The sequence below is a fragment of the Phasianus colchicus genome, chromosome 1 (genome assembly GCF_987193195.1).
Source record: "Phasianus colchicus chromosome 1, bPhaCol1.hap1.1, whole genome shotgun sequence".
Classification (NCBI taxonomy): domain Eukaryota; kingdom Metazoa; phylum Chordata; class Aves; order Galliformes; family Phasianidae; genus Phasianus; species Phasianus colchicus.
The window spans coordinates 47299349-47317473 of record NC_143436.1 but is presented as its reverse complement, the minus strand read 5'-3'; positions in this window follow the sequence as shown (position 1 = coordinate 47317473).

Below are 18125 nucleotides of genomic sequence, written 5' to 3'. Positions count from 1 at the left end.
CACAAAAGAATCTGAAGGATTCATCATTGAAAAAAAAAATCATATGTTCCCATATGAGAACTTACTAATGCCACAAACCTTGACTAGTGCTGCTCTCTGATGGGTTGTGTACTGCTGTAAAACTGAAAAATCAATAGGTTAAAAAATGTCAGTGTACAGAGCCAAGAATTAATAGAAGTCAGTTTAGTTTTTACCTAGTAGCTCACAGAAGGAAAATTGACCTCACCTTGAAAATACTATAAGAACGTGTACTGAAAGTATAAAGGGAAATGCATGTATGTTTCACTGCTTTTGTGAAGGTTTTGAGAAGTTTCAGAATGATAGACAGATGTGCATCACTGAAAAATATATTGATGACTCACGATATCCAAAGCTAAGAGTGTAGATGAGAGAGAAGGCAGCATTGTGAGCGGATGTGAAAATGTCATACTGCATCAGTAAGGTACATTTTGTTTAAGAAAGCACTCAGTAATAAATAGAAAGCATAATGAATGACAGTGTGGAATCTTCTAAATGGCATCTGAGTTAATGGACCTTAGATGAACAATGTGATGTTTACTGGCAATCTTTCTCTAATAGTTTGACTAGAGGAGGCCATCTGAGCTTGATGAATGTTTTGAAAAAAAAAATTGTAATAATTTATAAAAAAGCACAAATTGGTAAGAGCCATCTCAGCAAAAGACAAAGCTGGAAACTCATTTATTTTAATAACTAAGCACTTGATCAAAACTACCAGCATTCTACTGATTTATTCTAGTGCTGGCTTCACTGTGCATTCCTGATGCTCTGGTCGCCACCATTTACTACTTCATTGTGTTATGCATGGGGAATGAAAGAATACCCTCCATTCTAGTCAAAACTATGGCTGATGGGGTAATAGTTTCCTCCCTTCATATTTCCTTAGGATGTAAGGGGGACACAGCATGGAAACTACATTCTTTTTTGCCTTACTCAAGGGAGTGCTGCTAAGTCAGGTAATCTGTGCACCCAGGGAAACATGGAGAAATCCCAAGTGTTCCCTGTGGCTTACAAAAGCTCTTATTTCAGGAGTTGATTTTTATCCTTGCTATACATTATACTCTGTGGCTTTTCCACTTTGTGGTTTTCCTCACCTTTTTCCCTCTCTTTTCAGAATTCATCTACCTCTACCACCTCTTTGTTTGTTTGTTTGTCTTACTATTAAGGAAAAAATAGGATGTCCCAGCTCTTGTCCAAGTCAGAGGCATGCAAAAGAACCTCCAAAAAGCTAGAAGAATCTGCTATCCCTCTTTGGCTGTGCCAGAAGATGATCTTTGGATTGGCCTTTTTATCTTCTAACACCATTTTCAGTGGGTGGGTGAGGAATAAAAGAGCAGTTGATAGGTTTTTCATTTTATCAACTGAAAGAAGGAAGATAGTATAAAATAAAACTTTAAAAAGCCCCTACAGAAATTAATTGCCATTTCCAGTACTATTCATGACAGGGAAAAGCAAATGTGCACATTCACCAGAGATTGTCCAAGATGTGATGGATAGTTAACCATCTTGTTCAATTGTAAAAGCCTGACACTTTAAAAAGAGGCAAAAATGAATCTCAGTGCACTTAAAATTTGAGACAAGAGATGAATATTTAACAGTTGAACAGCCAAAGCCATAAATGAGGAAATGTTGAGAATGATGTGCTTAGCACAGCTGTTAAAAGCTGAGTTCTACAGTACAGTGTCTCTGTAGTATGTTGCCTGACAATCAGAAAATTAATTCTAACAAAATCAAAGAAGAAACAGTAAGATAAAAAGTATTAGATGTATTACTAAGTACAATCAGTTCAAGTTCAGAGAAGGCAGGACATTTTGCAAAATTCTCACAGCTGCTGAAGATGGGAGATGGTTATCTGCACTTGCTGGCTTGGAGATGCCACCTGAGAGAGATGAGAAAAAGGCTGAGTAATTGGTGAGTCATTGTTGAGGTAACAATAATTAAAATAATGGGTTATTAAAGTTCAGCAGAATGTGAAATAATACTTCTATTCCTGGGGGAAAAGTTTAAGCAATGTTTCATCAATTACATTGGTGTTTCTTATCACATGTGATTAGAATGTGAAGGAGATTTTTGCTTTAAAATGTGCTCTTCGGGACAATAATCTGTATTTCTTTCACTATTACTTATCAGGATAGTAATCTTCCCTTGAGTTTCTTTGCAAAAGTACAATATCAAGATTGCAATTGCACTGGCTCCCTCTGGTGGCATTCAGACTACAGTCCACTAAAGCCATTGATTCACAATTTGATGTCAGAAATGGAGGTTGTTATTTTATTTTAAATGCTGTATTAAACATAGCAGAAATGATAGTCGTATCTTTGAAGTCCAATTCAGCTTACAAAAAATCAGTTCATTAAGTGAAATATTATCAGCTATCTGGACCAAAATGTTTGGAGAAAGCATCACTCATTTCCCTTCCCCCACTTTCTCTTAACTGAATTAATGGATAGCATTTTGCTGTTATGTGTTTAGAAAGGAGTTGCAACAATACCCTACCTATTGCAGTAGCCTGTTTCACTTGGCAGCCAAGATCAGTCTTTCAGAGAAAGTTTCAGAGAAATTTCCTTTTTGAAGTTAAAGCACTTGGCAGTTGTTGGAACTTGCATCCTGAGAGCTCTTGCCAGAGCTAAAACAGATGTGCAATTAATGCCTGGCTTTGTCCACTTGTTATTAAAAACAAATGTGGATAAGGGAGTTAAAAAAGAATAGAGAGAAGCAGGAAATGGGGAAGCAGTTAGATCATTTCCTTTATTTATGCATGCAGGAGCACCCACAATTTAGAGATGTTGCCAAAGATGAAACTAACCCTTTCATCCAGACTTGGGTAGCTCTGCATTTGCCCATCCTCAGTGAAGCAAGACCAACTGAGACGAAGAAAATGATTTAAGTTGCATCATCAGTGTAGCCCAGTCTCCCACCTCTGCAGTTTAAGCTCCCATTACCAAACGCCACAAGTTTCCCAAATGGATGGATGCTCCTGCCCCTTCTTCTACTTAATAATAACAGAGAGTTCAAGGAGTATCGCCTGGAAACAGAGAGGGAGAATATTTTTGGACAACTCTACTGTATTAGTATTTGTGAATTGATACATGGATATAATTTCAGAAACTATGACAAGAAAAATAACAGGAAAAAGTCAAGGTTTTTTTTTCCTGCTCATATTTGCAGAAATGGTACATGTTTTCTAGTTAAATGGATGAAGGGAGCACAACCTTTTGTAATGTAGATTAAGAAAAGTAAAAAGGGAAGTAATAAAAATATTTTTAGAACCATTGTTTTTTAAATGACATGAATGCCACGCTTTTTGTGAGTGTATCAATGCTAAATACCAATAATATTTTGTAAATTGTCTAATCCTGCCCAAATTCTAATCCTACAAACCCTCATGTTTAAGCAAAAACCAAACAAAAACAAACAAGCAAACAACAGAAATGTAATAGATATTTTGTAATGGACTTATTGGATTAGAAAGTCTGAAATTTCAACTTTTCGGAATGATTTCAGACAGATTAGGTCAGGTTTAAAAAAAGCAACAACAAAACATCAACAACCAAACAGTACAGCACAATGAGAAAGAGCTGTACATATGTGAAATGTGTGTGTATACATCTATACACACAAACAGACGTATATGTGTATGTTTGCCACAGAATGAAGAATTCTCTAATTCATTTACCAGTACAGTTTAGCTTAGTAGCTTGGCATTTTTAATGCTTCTGTATGTAATTCTGCACACCTGCAAGTTCTTGAAACATTTCTATAACCTTTGAGAAACACACCATCAAGTGAGCAATATATTGCATATGTCAACATGTCAACATTCTAAAATATTTAATATGAACTTCAGTATTTCTACCTCTTCTTTCTTCCCATTAGGAAGTCCAGTCTTATCCAGCAAATTATTTACCTGAAATTTACACTCTATGTGTTAATTTTACATCTATAGATCCCACTAACTTTGGACAAGGCCTTTTTGTTTTCAAAATCAATTTCACCAGTAATATGTCATCAAATTTTAAATAAATCTATCTTCTGAACCATAAACGAATATCAGAAATATCAGCCTAGTTTAAAAGGCAAAAATGATTGAAACTCTGCATTAGGAATGGAAAGTCATTCATAACTCTACATCATATGATTAAAAGCTGAGCTAGACTATTTATAGCTAAGCACTGTCAAGAGCAATATGTGTTGATGAGAGAACCTGACTGTTAGTACATTCCTAGATTAGGTGCATGTTAATATGGCCCGGATAAAGAAACAAAAGGAATGAAGAGTGAAGATAATACTTAGAAGCTGGGGAAAATGTTGAGATTGATTAGATAAACAAAATTGAAAATCAAAGGGAAAAGGAGCTAAAGTAGATAAAATCTTAACTTGCCACCTATTTGTAAAGCAATTCTGCTTTCTAAATGCAGATCATAATGCTTTTAAAATTTACTTCTAATAATCGATGTCAATAATAATCCTAGTAGTAATAATGATAATTAATACTTTATAAGGGTAGTTAATTAATTATAATAAATTAAAAACTGTTAAATAACAATGAGTACATGAGAGTGTATATTTCCTGAAGGCGTTTTGGTAAACAAAGGAAAGGAAAATGTTAGAATTCTGCTGACCAGATGCAGAACTACAGCTGAAATATCCTTCTGGGAGAAGGATGTTTTGGATAGGTATTTATCTCCTATTCAAATACCTTTGTGTTTCAGGATGCATTCAGAACTTGGGTGCTGCCTTGTGCTAGTTCTACATCGAAACTTCCTTTTGGGAGAAACAGGTCTGCATTTGAGATTTTGGTGAGTGAGATAAAGAGAATGCACAACTTTTGAAAAGATAACGTAGTGAAAGTTATGTTTATAGAGATGAGATTATGCACAGAATTCATGAAAGAGGATATGAAATTTGGAAGGCTGTGACTGCAGTTTCTGCAGCCCATAAACCACAACATTTTCTTTATGTGTTCAGATGCTGCAGCCAAGAGGTGGTCATACTGCAGTGCATTCTCATTCTGTACCAGGTCACTTCCTGAATGAGAAAACAGCAAGAAGTTGTGCACTGACAATGGCAGTTTTATGGCTAATCCTAAATACTTGGATATGGTACAAAGAAAGGATAGGGATGGGTGATGATGTTAGGACATTCAAAAAACAGGCAGACGTGCCATGCATATTGTTCTAAATTTATTGGTCAGGGACAGCAGTGATGCAGCAGGCTCTTTTGCCTGTGTTCGTCTTCTCTCTCCTTTTGCACATAATTGTGATGCCTAAATTATGATTGCATATTTCTCATCTCCTAACTGCAATACTTAATGAGCATACTGTGAATGCTCCCTGCTTGTGTGGAAACAGACACAAAATTGCACTGCTAGGACCACAGTGTTATTTCAGATTGCCCACAAAAGTAAACTTAGTTAACAAAAACCTGTTATTCTAGCTTATTTCGTATCTCCCTTCTCGTCTCATGAAGTTTGTTCCCATTTTTTTTTTTTTTTAAATATAATTTTGGCAACACAGACATATTTTCTACCCTGACCCATATTTTTGTCTTTCATTAAGTTTGTCTGCAGGAAGATGGTCATAGACAAAAGCTTTAATTTATATTCTTGATTCTAAAGAGATGCCATAGGTTGCTAAAGAGATTTTTACACTGGGAATGAAGATTACTTTAATTAAAATGTGTTTCCTTGGGTAATTTAACTGATAGGTTTAGTATCTCACAAGACAACTCCCAAGAAAAGGGAATATTTTTAACTTAATGCACAATACATAAACACTTTCCAAGCCTGGATGATCATCATTATGTCTGAAACAGTGGTGTTTTGGCAGAAACTTAATGACTGTTATTCCATCGGGCAAGATAAGGCTCTGGTACTCACTTACTGAGTTATCGTCTTAATTCTTTGTGTCTAGATGATCACAGACAATGTCATTAATAATAGATTGGAAATGAAGAATGGAGTCTATTCATCAAAGACCATATCAAAAGAATATACCAACTCTGGCTTGTTGGTCCGATTGCTCTATGAAAGTGATAGTGTAGTTTGTACAGCAAATGCCTAACAGTAGCAGCTGAAGAGTCACTGAATTACATGGTTCTCAATAAGATGCATGCATCTTGTCATCTTTGCAAATTGTCACAATAAAAACATAGAAGGCAACTGGAAATTTGATATGACTAAGTTTCACTATGTGACTGTCTATTCTTTGCTTCCTAAGTGCAGGTAAAACATTACAGAGAACAAGTTTGTAGTAGAAGATAACACAAAAGGAGGATTTTAAAAGATCTTGGAAATATTTATGTTATGAAGAGATTATCTGTTGTGCATCTAGAGAACATAGTTATGGTTCTTAGATTTTGAAGAAAGGGACAGATTTTTTTCTCTTTTGAAATGCATTAAAATAGTTTACCTTTTATATGCCAATTATTTGCTTTCCTACAGCCTGCAGTGAGAAAGAACATTTTGCTCTTTTGCTCATCGTTTTCTGTATCATTTCAGCAGGACCACGAAGATGATTGTCCTCTTGCACTCACCCTGGTGAGGCCACACTTTGAACGTTGTGAACTTGTGTTCAGTTTTGGGGCCCTCAATACAAGAAAGACACTGAGGTCCTGGAGTGTGTCCAGAGATGGGGCAGTGAAGCTGGTGAGGGGTCTGCAGCACAAGACTTATGAGGAGCAGTTGAGGAAACTGGAATTGTTCAGTCTAGAGAAGAGGAGGTTCAGGGGAGACCTTATAACTCTCTATAACAACCTGAAAGGAGGTTGTGGTGAGGTGGGAATTGGCCTCTTCTCCTGCATAACTAGCAACAGGATGAGAGGGAGTGGCCTCAAGTTGCTCCAGGAGAGGTTCAGGCTGAGTGTTAGGGACAATTTATTCTTTGAAAAAGTCGTGAGGTGTTAGAATGGGCTGCCCAGGGAAAGGGTGGAGTCACCATCCCCAGAGGTGTTCAGTGAATGTTTTGATGTTGTGCTAAGGGACATGGTTTAGTGGGAAAATATTGGTGGTAGGTGGATGGTTGGACTAGATGATCCTAGAGGTTTTTTTCCAAACTTGGTGATTCTATGATTCTTTGATTCTGTAATTTATGAAGACTTCACAGGGGGAGTACGTCTTACAGGAGGAAGCATTTGGAGTAGGCACGGGAAAGACTGAAAGTTCCTGGGCTGCAAGAGTACTCCATCTACATCATCTCTTTAAGCAGTCCTATAAACCATTTCTCATTCTTCTAGAAATACAAATGTGTTAAACTCCAAGCTGGGGTAGGATGTGAAACAGAAGATGGTGTAATGGAGAGCTCAGGCATGCAAGCATGTGAGGCATGTTCTGGGTCCACTGGTCACATTACAGTGGAAGATCTGAGGTGCTGCAGTTGCCACTGCTTGTCCAGGCCTAATTTCAATACAAGGTCAAGGGAAATAAAGGCTACAATGCAATATTGCTGCATCTTCACAGATCCTACAGAGATAACCAAGAAACTGCATCTACCTACATTACTGCAGAAAGTGAGAGAAGCAAAATCAGCTTTTGTTTCTGGTCATTCAATATTCAGTGAATATTGGATTTTAGTATTCACCTGTATGACTGCGGAAAGCAATACTTACACATAGAGTTTTACTAGCGAGGAATATATTCCCTCCATTGTGATACAAAATGTGGGGAGGAATAGCTATTCTCCAGCTCTTTTTCAAATCCTTTCAAGAAAATATGGCCATACAAAGCTCTAGGGAGCCCATGAGCACTTACTTACATTCAGAAGCTCTAAGGACTCTAATTATAACCAGTTCTTCACCACTGACATAGATGATGAGGAGAAGAAAATGAGATCTCAGTATGTACCTTCTGGTTTTTATTCACCTGCAGCGAATGTCAGAGAGATAACTGTCTTCTGTTGATTGCATATGGCACCACTGTCTCTTGATACTAGGAAGAAGCACTGTGAATGGCTGATATGTGTAACTGATTTGTTCTAAAGTTGGTACTTATTTCTAGATTAAAGCCTCAGCACACACAAGTACTTGTACAAACTCTCTGGAGTTATTACATTTATGTCAAGAATTAAGCCTGGTGCTCAGAAAAAATTACACAGTAGCTGGAGAGAAATAAAAAGCCAACAGGATAGAAGTGCATAATACAAGAAAAAATGAAGACACAAAAAAGGAATTGGTTGTTTGTGAGGTTTCGGGAGTGGGGCTCTATTGTTTAACCCAGCTGGCCTGGGGGAAGAGAAAAATAGGATAAATAAAAATACACAGGAAAGAAGCATTGCCAATTAAGTTTTAATGTGATTTGGGCAAGAAAGTAGAAATGTTTAATAGAGATCTAATTAAACTTGAGAGTATTAACTGGCAGGGGCAAAGATACAAAAAGAAGGAGTTCTTAAAGAATTAGAAGGTCTCAACAATGTGTTTTCTCCAAGGAGAATTTCAAAACATGACACTAATTCCAGCAGTCTTCTCATTTTCTCTACCAGGTTTTCTTTCCATTCTTGAATCTCTACATGCTTTAGTAGCTTCAGGAATGTTGCAGAGGGATAGTTTAATTGTTTGGTAGTTACACTTGCTGACAGTAGTTAGGAGAGATATGCAAGCTTTTAGAAAGACAGAAAAATAGAAAGACAGAAGAAGCTGAGAAGAAAGACAGAAAAAGCTCTGAATAAATACACAAAAAATAGCAACAGAAATCAAAGTATGCTCCAGGAGAAGCCGTTCTCTATGTCTGCAGCAGGTGCAGCAAGTGATGTAGCTTTGCTGTGTGATCAAGATATGCCACTGTGCATAGTCCCACTGGGACTTGACACATGATGTATAACATCATGTTTTGACATATGATGTGCCTAAGCAGCACAGTTTTGCTTGCCATAGCTTACAAGCGCTGGAAGAAGATGACTTTCTGATAAACCTACAGTTGATAGGGGCAAGAGTTGCCTATCACATTCCCTTGAGATTTTCCTGAAGATATAATGTCACCGAAGTCACTACTCTGATCTTCAGACTAGTGCAGATTTTTGGGTAGGCTGAACTACGAGGTGCTTTGAGACAGAGAATTTCTCCTTCTGTCCTTTTCTTAGTTTGCCTAATGCTCAGCTGAGAAATTGTTCTCACTAACACTGGCTTAAACTCCCAAACTTCTCACAATTCATATCATCTGAATGTGGTTTTTGAGATGCTGGGAGCTCATGAAGTTGCTCTGCTGCTGCTAGGCCATGTAGCGAACTATGGGATAGCACTGGCAAGGGATCTAAAGAATGACCTGAACCCTCAGTCACCAGAGCAGTGTGCTGGGGCAGACAGTCCTGGGCCACGGAAGGACTCAGCTGTCCATCTAGTGTCAACTCAGATAGCACCTTTTGGATTCTCTGCTACCACCTACCTGTGAACAAATGCTGGATGTTCCACCTATTTAGCTGTCATGGAAGCTGCTCTCTGCAATATGGAGATCTTGATAGGTTACTTGTAGGCTCTGAAACATCCACTGCATTGAATAACCCATGTTGCCTTTGATTATGAAAATCTCATATGATATTACCAAATTACATTTTAACTGCATTTTATAAATTAAAAACAATTGAAAATATTGGACAGTCAGGTTGTACTTGGTAGAACAGACATTTGCATTACAGAGGTCCAAGTGGAAAATGCCAGCATTTCAGCATGCAGCCAGTCAACTTTGTTGCACAACTCACTACTGGGGGATGAGAGCAGTTCACAGAAACATTTCAAAGTTTATATATCTTTATTCCAACCACTGTCTTAGCATAATGTTCCCTCTGTCCACTGTCATGGGATCAGATAGGCCTGACCTACAGTTCTGAAGACAAACTGATGCCAGCTCAGTTTCTCAGACTCTCAGCATTGGTGTCTGTTGGAGCCATTGGGCTGCAGTGGCTTTGGCTGTACTCCCTTTGCAGAGGTGCATAAAACCTGGGGGAACTGAATCACATGTTCAGTTGCTCTTGATGCATATTTCCCACCTTAAATTCATGATGGTAAGAGTATAATCCACATGGTGGCCAGTTGCCATCAACTTCTATGTGCTATTTCATCTGTTTCTGTGACAAATAGCTTGTCGTTGTTTCCTGTATGACTCTCTATGACATGAAAAATGGTCAAAGAAAACATACGTAAAGAATTTATTTTACTAGAAACAGAAGAAGAAGATGGTTATGGACATTAAAGTTCATTTCTAGGAAGAAAAATATTATGATAAAGTATTTAGAATGTAATTTGTGAAGTGAACTCAAATGGAGGGACATTCTTTGAGAAACAACACAAAACATTGCTCTGGCTTATTACTCTGGATACAGAGCTAAACATTTTTAGTGTAACTGTAACAGATCCTTTGTTATTAGCATACACATGAGCAGAGTATGAAAACCTCGACCTCGGATGTAACGAATAAGAGCAGAAAATGACATATCCAAAAGCTGGTCCCTCTCTGCTGTATTGTGTCATTCCTTCTGGGAGGCACAGGACGCAGTAATATCACCAAGTATTAAGATAGGGCTTAATCTCAGCCCTCGGGCTCTGCCTGCCTCTGCATTGCTCTATAAATCATCCTTTCTTCTTAGCAGAGCTTGGTTGGGTATTAAGGATATGTTTATATCTAAGCTTCAAAGTAAGCACTCGCTGATACAATTAACTAATCTACATTTCTCAAAGCTAAAGCTGGTTGTTTACTTTTAGGTAGAACAATTTTTCTTCTGAAAGTGCTGATTTATCAAAAGTGAAGAGTTTTATGGGAAGATGTTTCAGAAAAAAAAATTGAAAAGAGATGTCTGCTGAGGAGGCACGTGTGGGAACCTGCCAGTTTTACTAAGCAAGGGGCTGATGGTTGAGAGCATACAGTTCTGGAGTCGAGCATGTGGCTCCTTGTAAGCTCAGCTCCTCTGTTCCTTGTTTTTGAAGTATCTCACCTCAGGGCTGCTGGGAGCCACATTTAGAAAGGTAAAAGCACAAAAAGGTCTGGACACTTGAAAACCACAATCTAGGAGTTTCTTTGCTGAATTTTCAACTGTTAGGAAAAAGGCTTTTCTACCTTGTTAGCAGAAAAAATCCAGTTTCTAGACATTCATAACTGCAAATGCAGGTTATGCAGCATTAGCAACGTCTTCTCAGGGCTTCTTAAATCCTACCTTTACCCAACACGAAAATAAAGGTTCTGAGACATGTAGCAATAATAGTCATCAAAGGACAACGATAAGATAGCAGCACAGTATGAGCTAGCCAAATGCAAACCCCATATTGCCGTTCCACTACTTTATGAAATAAGTCTAAGAATGTATGCATTAGTAGATGCCATTCACAGTAATACTGGGTTAAATACAAATCCCTGTCCCACCCCCTCCAGATTCATGCTGTGGCATTTAGGACTTGCACTTTTATTTCAAATTTGCTTTTGGATAAAACAAAAACAGAGCATCTGCTCTGGTCCACTGAATGGTGACTCTAAAAATCCAGGGTCATAAGCTGTGAAAAAACTACTCTCAATTTCCTGCACAAGCTTGCTATTGAACAGATTCCTTTGTTCTTACCCAGAGAGAATACTCATCTCTCTGATTTGCTTGGCAGCTAAACCACAACCTCCTACTATTCAACATACTTTGAAACTATAAAGAATTTATTTGAATAGTGTTTTACAGCGAGGAGTGATATAAAAGAAGAGAGACACAGACAAAGGCAAATCTTTGCAAACCAAGTATTTACTTGTCTATGTGATTGGTATAATTACATTGCTAAGATAATCCCTGTGTAACGCACCCAAGATAAGTGTTTGGCTTTTTTTCCTATAGCTATATACCTCTTTTATAGCAGTATTAAGTCTTGACTCGGCTACAGTATTGTGTTTGCTGGGACTTGCAACTTTGAATATTTAGAAACTCTGATTATTAAAGATTAAAACTTTGGTTGATATAGATCAGTGCTTCCTGTCAGACCTATCCACCTCAGTATATGAGCACTTTCCATAGCATTCAACCAAATCTGCTGTCTTGGTGCCCATGTTCAATCAGAAAGTATCAGAAGGCAGCTGCTTACTTTCCTAAGGCCTCTGGCCACTGGCTTACTCTAAACTTGTGTTGATTTTCCAGTCTCTAAACACATATTTGAAAAACCTGCCATGACTATTAGGCAATCCTTGAAATATGCTGGGAAATAATGTCTGAATTTTCATTCTTCATAGGACAAAATATGTTGTATAGTCAAATTGGGAAGGAATGTGAGAAAAGCATGTGTACAGAATTATAGTGCCCAGTACACATTCCTGGTTTCTGATAATCTGCCGTATATGCATTTCCAAAGCCAGAGTTTGCATCATACTAGTGTTTAAAATGATTCTTTTTGTGAGGTCTTGAGGACCATTTGGAGAAGCAGAAAAATGTATCGGGACTTTACACTTTGGAACTAGATTTTTTTTTTCTTTAATCAAAATTTCCACAGGCCATGTCAAGTCGTAAGGCTCTTCTCTACCAGTATTTTGAAAAGCATTAATGCAGGAATCTCATTATCCTTTATGGTTGATCATATATGGAATTTAATACTGACATAGCAGGAGTTAGACTGAACCCTTTTGTTTCGAAGGTGAATTTTAGATTTTATAACTTCCTTTTCTTTCTTCCTGTTAACTAAGTGATGCACTTTTATCTCACCATGATACTCTCACATCTTTGTACGTGTGGCTATTATTGGACTTTTACAGCTGGAACATTGTCAAGTTATATTCAAATTTGCGATTAATTTGGGATAATGAAACCACGTTTCTGCATTTTCCTCGGTAGTGAGATATTTGACTCCCAAATTATAAAACAGCTGGACATATTTTACTATGTTAGTATCAACTATTTTCCCTTTTCTATCCTTGAATGCAAATAACTATTTTAAAGAAAGCCAATGCTGTGAATGTCATGTAACAACAAATTAACTTTGCACTAGAGCTAAATCTAATGTGATTGCATTTTCATAGCTGTGGGAAATCATCTAAAAATGTTAGACTGAACTGCTGTTTATTTTGGTTTGAATACATAAAATAGCTCAGAACACAGTTAGTGGACATCATACATTTGGGCTGTACTTCTGTTGGACCACATCCAGAACTGACTGTCATGGTTCCCACACCTTCTTGTACCAGTCTACTGAGACAGATGAGTCCGGTTGTTGAGACAAGGAATGCTAATTTTAACCTCCTCACTATGAAAAACTGGAAGTTAAAGCAGATGGTGGCCTACTTTGATGCTGACTTTAAGCACGCTGTCATTTTTTTACTTGATGGTTGTGATATAACTACATGCAGAGCAGTTGTGTTTCTTTGTTTTGAGTTCTTACTCCTGCCTGTCACCTGCTGCCTCTGGGTGTACATGGAAATTTTCATCTCCCAGGCTATGGCAGTCAGCCTACATGCCTAACCAGTGAATTCTGGATAGGAATGGAAATTGGTTTTCATCCTTACAGCTGATCCCTACAGCAACACGATCAGCATTTCACCCAGACGTTAGTATGGCGAGTGCACAGTTTTCTTCCTGTCTTTTTACTATTTGCCCAACTAGAGGCTGAAAGCCATGCCACACTGTGAAGGACAGCACTGTAACCATTCTGAGGAGCACAGTGCAGCCTGGATAGCTGCACCTGCAGCCTGCTGGCTCGTAGCACAGTTTTCAGCACACAAAAACCCACAGTGGATTAATTCTGAGTGAACTCAACATGGAAAATAAAAACAGAAAAACAGAAAGATTTGTGACAAATATCAAACTGAAAAGTTACCTCCAACTGTAAGCCAGCTGGGAGGACTTCATGCCTTTGCACAAAAGCCACTTTCCAGCCAGCATTTTGGCACAGCCTTAGCAGGACTTGTGTTGGCGTAGGGAGGACATCTTGTGGTCAGTCTGGAAACTCCTCTCACAACGTGTGTTTAGCTTTCAGCTTCTTTGAGGAAGCTGCCTACTTGCTGTGCCCCCACCAGTAAATTTTGAACCCGCTGCATATTTTTAGCCATGTTTGTATTGCCAGTGGATTTATTCTGTCAACTTTGGGAGCCTCATCCATCAGCCTGATCAAAAGGTCTTCGCGTAGAGGGCATTCAGTCTTCTTCAAGAGGTGTAGGTAGCAAGCCTCAGGAAAAGGGATTAAAAACCGGCCCTGCAAATGTAACCACGGCAAGGGAGTGGGATGAAGCTTCTGAAGCTGAATGCTGTTAGCATTTGTTAATCAAAGTCTGATTAGTGCCTGTATGGCTGTGAGCTGAGAGCAGGGCCTGCCGCGTAGCTCAGCAGTGAATGCAGGCCTTGTTCCAGGCTGCCCTCACAGGGTGCTGAGGCAAGGCAGCCCAAGCCAGGCCAAACTAGGCCACTCTGAGCAAGCCTGTTCACATGCCAGAATAGTAAGCAGGGGCAGGAGGCAGCTGGGATTCTCTAAAAACAATGCTGTGTGTGATGTGACCAGGGAGTACTGTGCTGCAGTACACCCACAGAGTGCTGAGCAGAGAAGCCCTGGGTCTGTCTGGCTGCAAAGCAGAATTGGAGCCCATGCTGTCACCAAGTGTTCTGTGTTACTCCTGTCCTCACACTGACCTGCATCAGGCACTGGGCAGCATCATATCTGGGAAGAAAAAAGCAGCGGTTTATCAGGGATTGTGTGTCTGCCTCTTCAGAAAGAAATTTGCAGGTATTGTCGGTGTTCATGACAGACATGCTGAATATGTGCTGCACGAACATTGCACAGTACATACACATGGGAAATCACCAAGATTTCTGCTAACAGCTTTCATTTGGATCGTGTTCAACAGTGTGCCAGCAATTTTGTCTGCCAAGACACACAGAAATCCAAAACAAATATAGCAAATCCTCAAAATCCACTGGGTAAACATTTCCAGAGGGAAGAGGGGAATTTGGGGGAACAAAGATGTCAGCTTTAATCAGGGCTACAAAAGGATGGAGGACAAGAGCAAAATGGAGGGACAGCAGTGAAAAGCACACTGAGCTTATCAGGGAGTAGGTAATTGAAAGCCCTGCTTTGTGGTTTAAAAGGTATTAGCTAAATCCGCACTTATGTGTCTGTATGCTTTCTCCCTGACCATCTTACGCTCTTTTGGGTCAAGGAGTATCTGCACTGTGTTTGTGCAAAGTTTACTAGAAGGATGCTGATTTTTATCTATTTTATATCTACTTCTACAAATAGATTGAGAATGATCAGGTTCCAGATTTAGCAGAAAGGTGAGATCAGACATCTAAAGGACGTGCTGACTGAACTTGGTAAGTTCTGCTTTTTAGGGACCTAACAGAAACAAACACAGGAAAAACAGAGCCTTGCATTTTATCTCAGTTTAATTCTGTATATGAGACAAGCAGATGCATGCTTGACTGTTTTAATCACTGCACTCAAACTTTTTAAAATTTTCCTGTATATCAGCACACTGTAATAGAAATGAATTTGTTGGGATGATGATACATGAATGCTCTTGTTCAAACATATTTTCTTTAACAACCCCGCCTTTGCTCTTTGCTACAAATCTCAATACTGGGAGGGCATCCACTGTATTGTGCCCATCTTTTATTTCATATGATGTAAACACCTGACCATCTAATTTCCATATGCCTAACAATACTTAACACAAAGAGGTCCTGAGGCTGCAGGTACTGCTACAGTAGGACAGAAGTGTTGACACAATGTACTGTAAGCAGCATGTCAAGCTCCTGCTGGATTGTGCAGCAAAGGATTCTGGGCAGAAATCAGAAGCCACAGGCTTGTGATGGAGATTGCTTCTGTCTGTGGTACCAACTTGAAATCTTCATCCTTCTAGCTTAAAATTAACTTGAACTGGATGACGGGATTGAGTGCACCCTCAGCAAGTTTGCAGATGAAACCAAGTTTGGAGGAAGTGTCAATCTGCCTCGAGGTAGGAAGGGCCTTTAGAGGTCTCTTCAGAGGCCAGTGTGCCCAGGTGGCCAAGAAGGTCAATAGCATTCTAGCTTGTGTTAGAAATAGTGCAGTCAACAGGAGCAGCAAAGTGATCATCTCCCTTTATTCAGTTCTGGTGAGGCTGCACCTCGAGTACTGTGTTCAGTTTTGGGCCTTTCTCTACAAGAAAGACATTGATGCCCTGGAGCGTGTCCAGAGAAGGTCAACGAAACTGATGGAGCACAAGTCTTATGGGGAGTGGCTGAGAGAACTGAGGTTGTTCAGTCTGGAAAAGAGAAGGCTCAGTGAAGAGCTTATAGCTCTCTACAACAACCTGAAAAGAGGTTGTGGCAATATGGAATTACCCTCTTCTCCCATGTAACTAGTGATAAGACCAGAGGGAATGGCCTCAAGTTGCTCCAGAAGAGATTCAGTGTGGTTAGGCACTGGAATGAGCTGTCCAGGGAGGTGATGGAGTCACTGCCTCCGGAGGTGTTCAACAAATGTTCTGATGTTGTACTAAGTTTAAATGACATAGTTTAGTGGCGAAATATTGGTGCTAGGTGGACAGTTGGACTGGATGATCTTGGAGGTCTTTTTCAGTCTTGGTAATTCTATGATTCTATGAACATTTCTTTAGAAATCTGCATAGATGTAGCTCAGCTGCTAGAGAAAGAGGAGATGTTACTAATCTGTCTGAAAAAATATGTACAATAATACCAATGAAAAGAAAATTTCAGCTTAGTCTACTTTCGTTGAGGATTCAGTTTCAGTAAATAGAACCAGCTTAAGGGAGACACACAAGATGTGCTTCTGATATTCCCCGGGTATGCCTAGGGGAACATGAGCAACTTTGCTTTACTTATGCATTTTCTTCAATTTCCTGTTTTAGTTCTTTTTTATTTTATGGCCATTTTCTACTGTTAAAACTCCCCATGACATGAACATGTTTTTCATGTTTTGTTTTGTTTTGCTTTTGTATTTGAAGAGTAAGATTTGGCTTGCAATTTTAGAATTAGATTTTTTTTGCTTATTTTTCATTTGGAAAGATTATTCCACTGACAATCCTTCTGGCCTTATTTCAGTCCTAGTCCACTACATTTATTATTCAGTACACTCCTCCAAAACGTGTACTTTCTTCCATGATCAGAAACAACTTAATTTCCAGGACTGTTTTTTTTTTTTTTTTTCTGCCTCCCATTTTCCTCATCTCCCAGTACCTTCATCCAGACTCTTCATTTCAGTTCAGTCTGCTTCTAGAGCACATTGTGTACATTTCTCTCCTCAGGTGAGATAAAGTATATTTCATTATGAGACAAAATAAAATAATCCACAGGTGATCTTTTGCCAGAGCATGAAAGGCAAATCATAGATAGAAAAGAGAATGTGAAAACAAACCAAACCAAACTTTATTCTACTTGCAGAGAGCAATAGTGTCTTCAATAGACTATTACTGCTTGAAATTAACACACAGTACATACCTATCAATATCCTCATATTTAATGTATATCCCATCACATATGCAGCAACAAATAGACTTATTTTGCACAGCAAAAATATTTATTTAGGTGCATCTGATATCCCACTATGTTCAGACATGGCTTTACATCTTGCACATATGTAGTTTGAGTCTACATGGGTTCATAGAAAAAAGGTGTTTCATAACATACAGCTAATGCCTTACAGATAGAGCATTTTGTGATTTAGCTCACTTCTAAACTTACTCATGTTATATCCATCCTATAGCTTTTGCCTCCCCTCACCAACACTGTACCTCACCAACATAAAAGTACAATAAGTACAATAGAGAAATAATAGCGCTGTGGAAGACATAGCTGCTGTAGCTCTTTCAGAAGTGTTGCCTGTGGCCACCTCTCTTGCAAATCTGACATGGCAGCTCCTGCAGTGTAGTTCAGTTATGTTATAGCTTACATGGTTCATGGACTGCATACATCTTTTTGCATGGTTTTAAATGAACAAAAGGAGTAGTTTAAGCTGCTGTACCAGAGTTCGAAATGCAATGGCTGAGAGCCAGCACACAGCTAGCTGATGCCTCACTTTTGGGTGCAGATCTCCCACAAAGTGATGGGAGAGAGATCTTGGAGGCTGAGATTCCCCATGCACAAGGGAGCTCTTTGGTGTATTTGAACTCACATAATGTTTTTTTTGAAAGCATCTGCCAGCTTTGGAGATCCCAGAGTATTGCCCATTTGGGCACT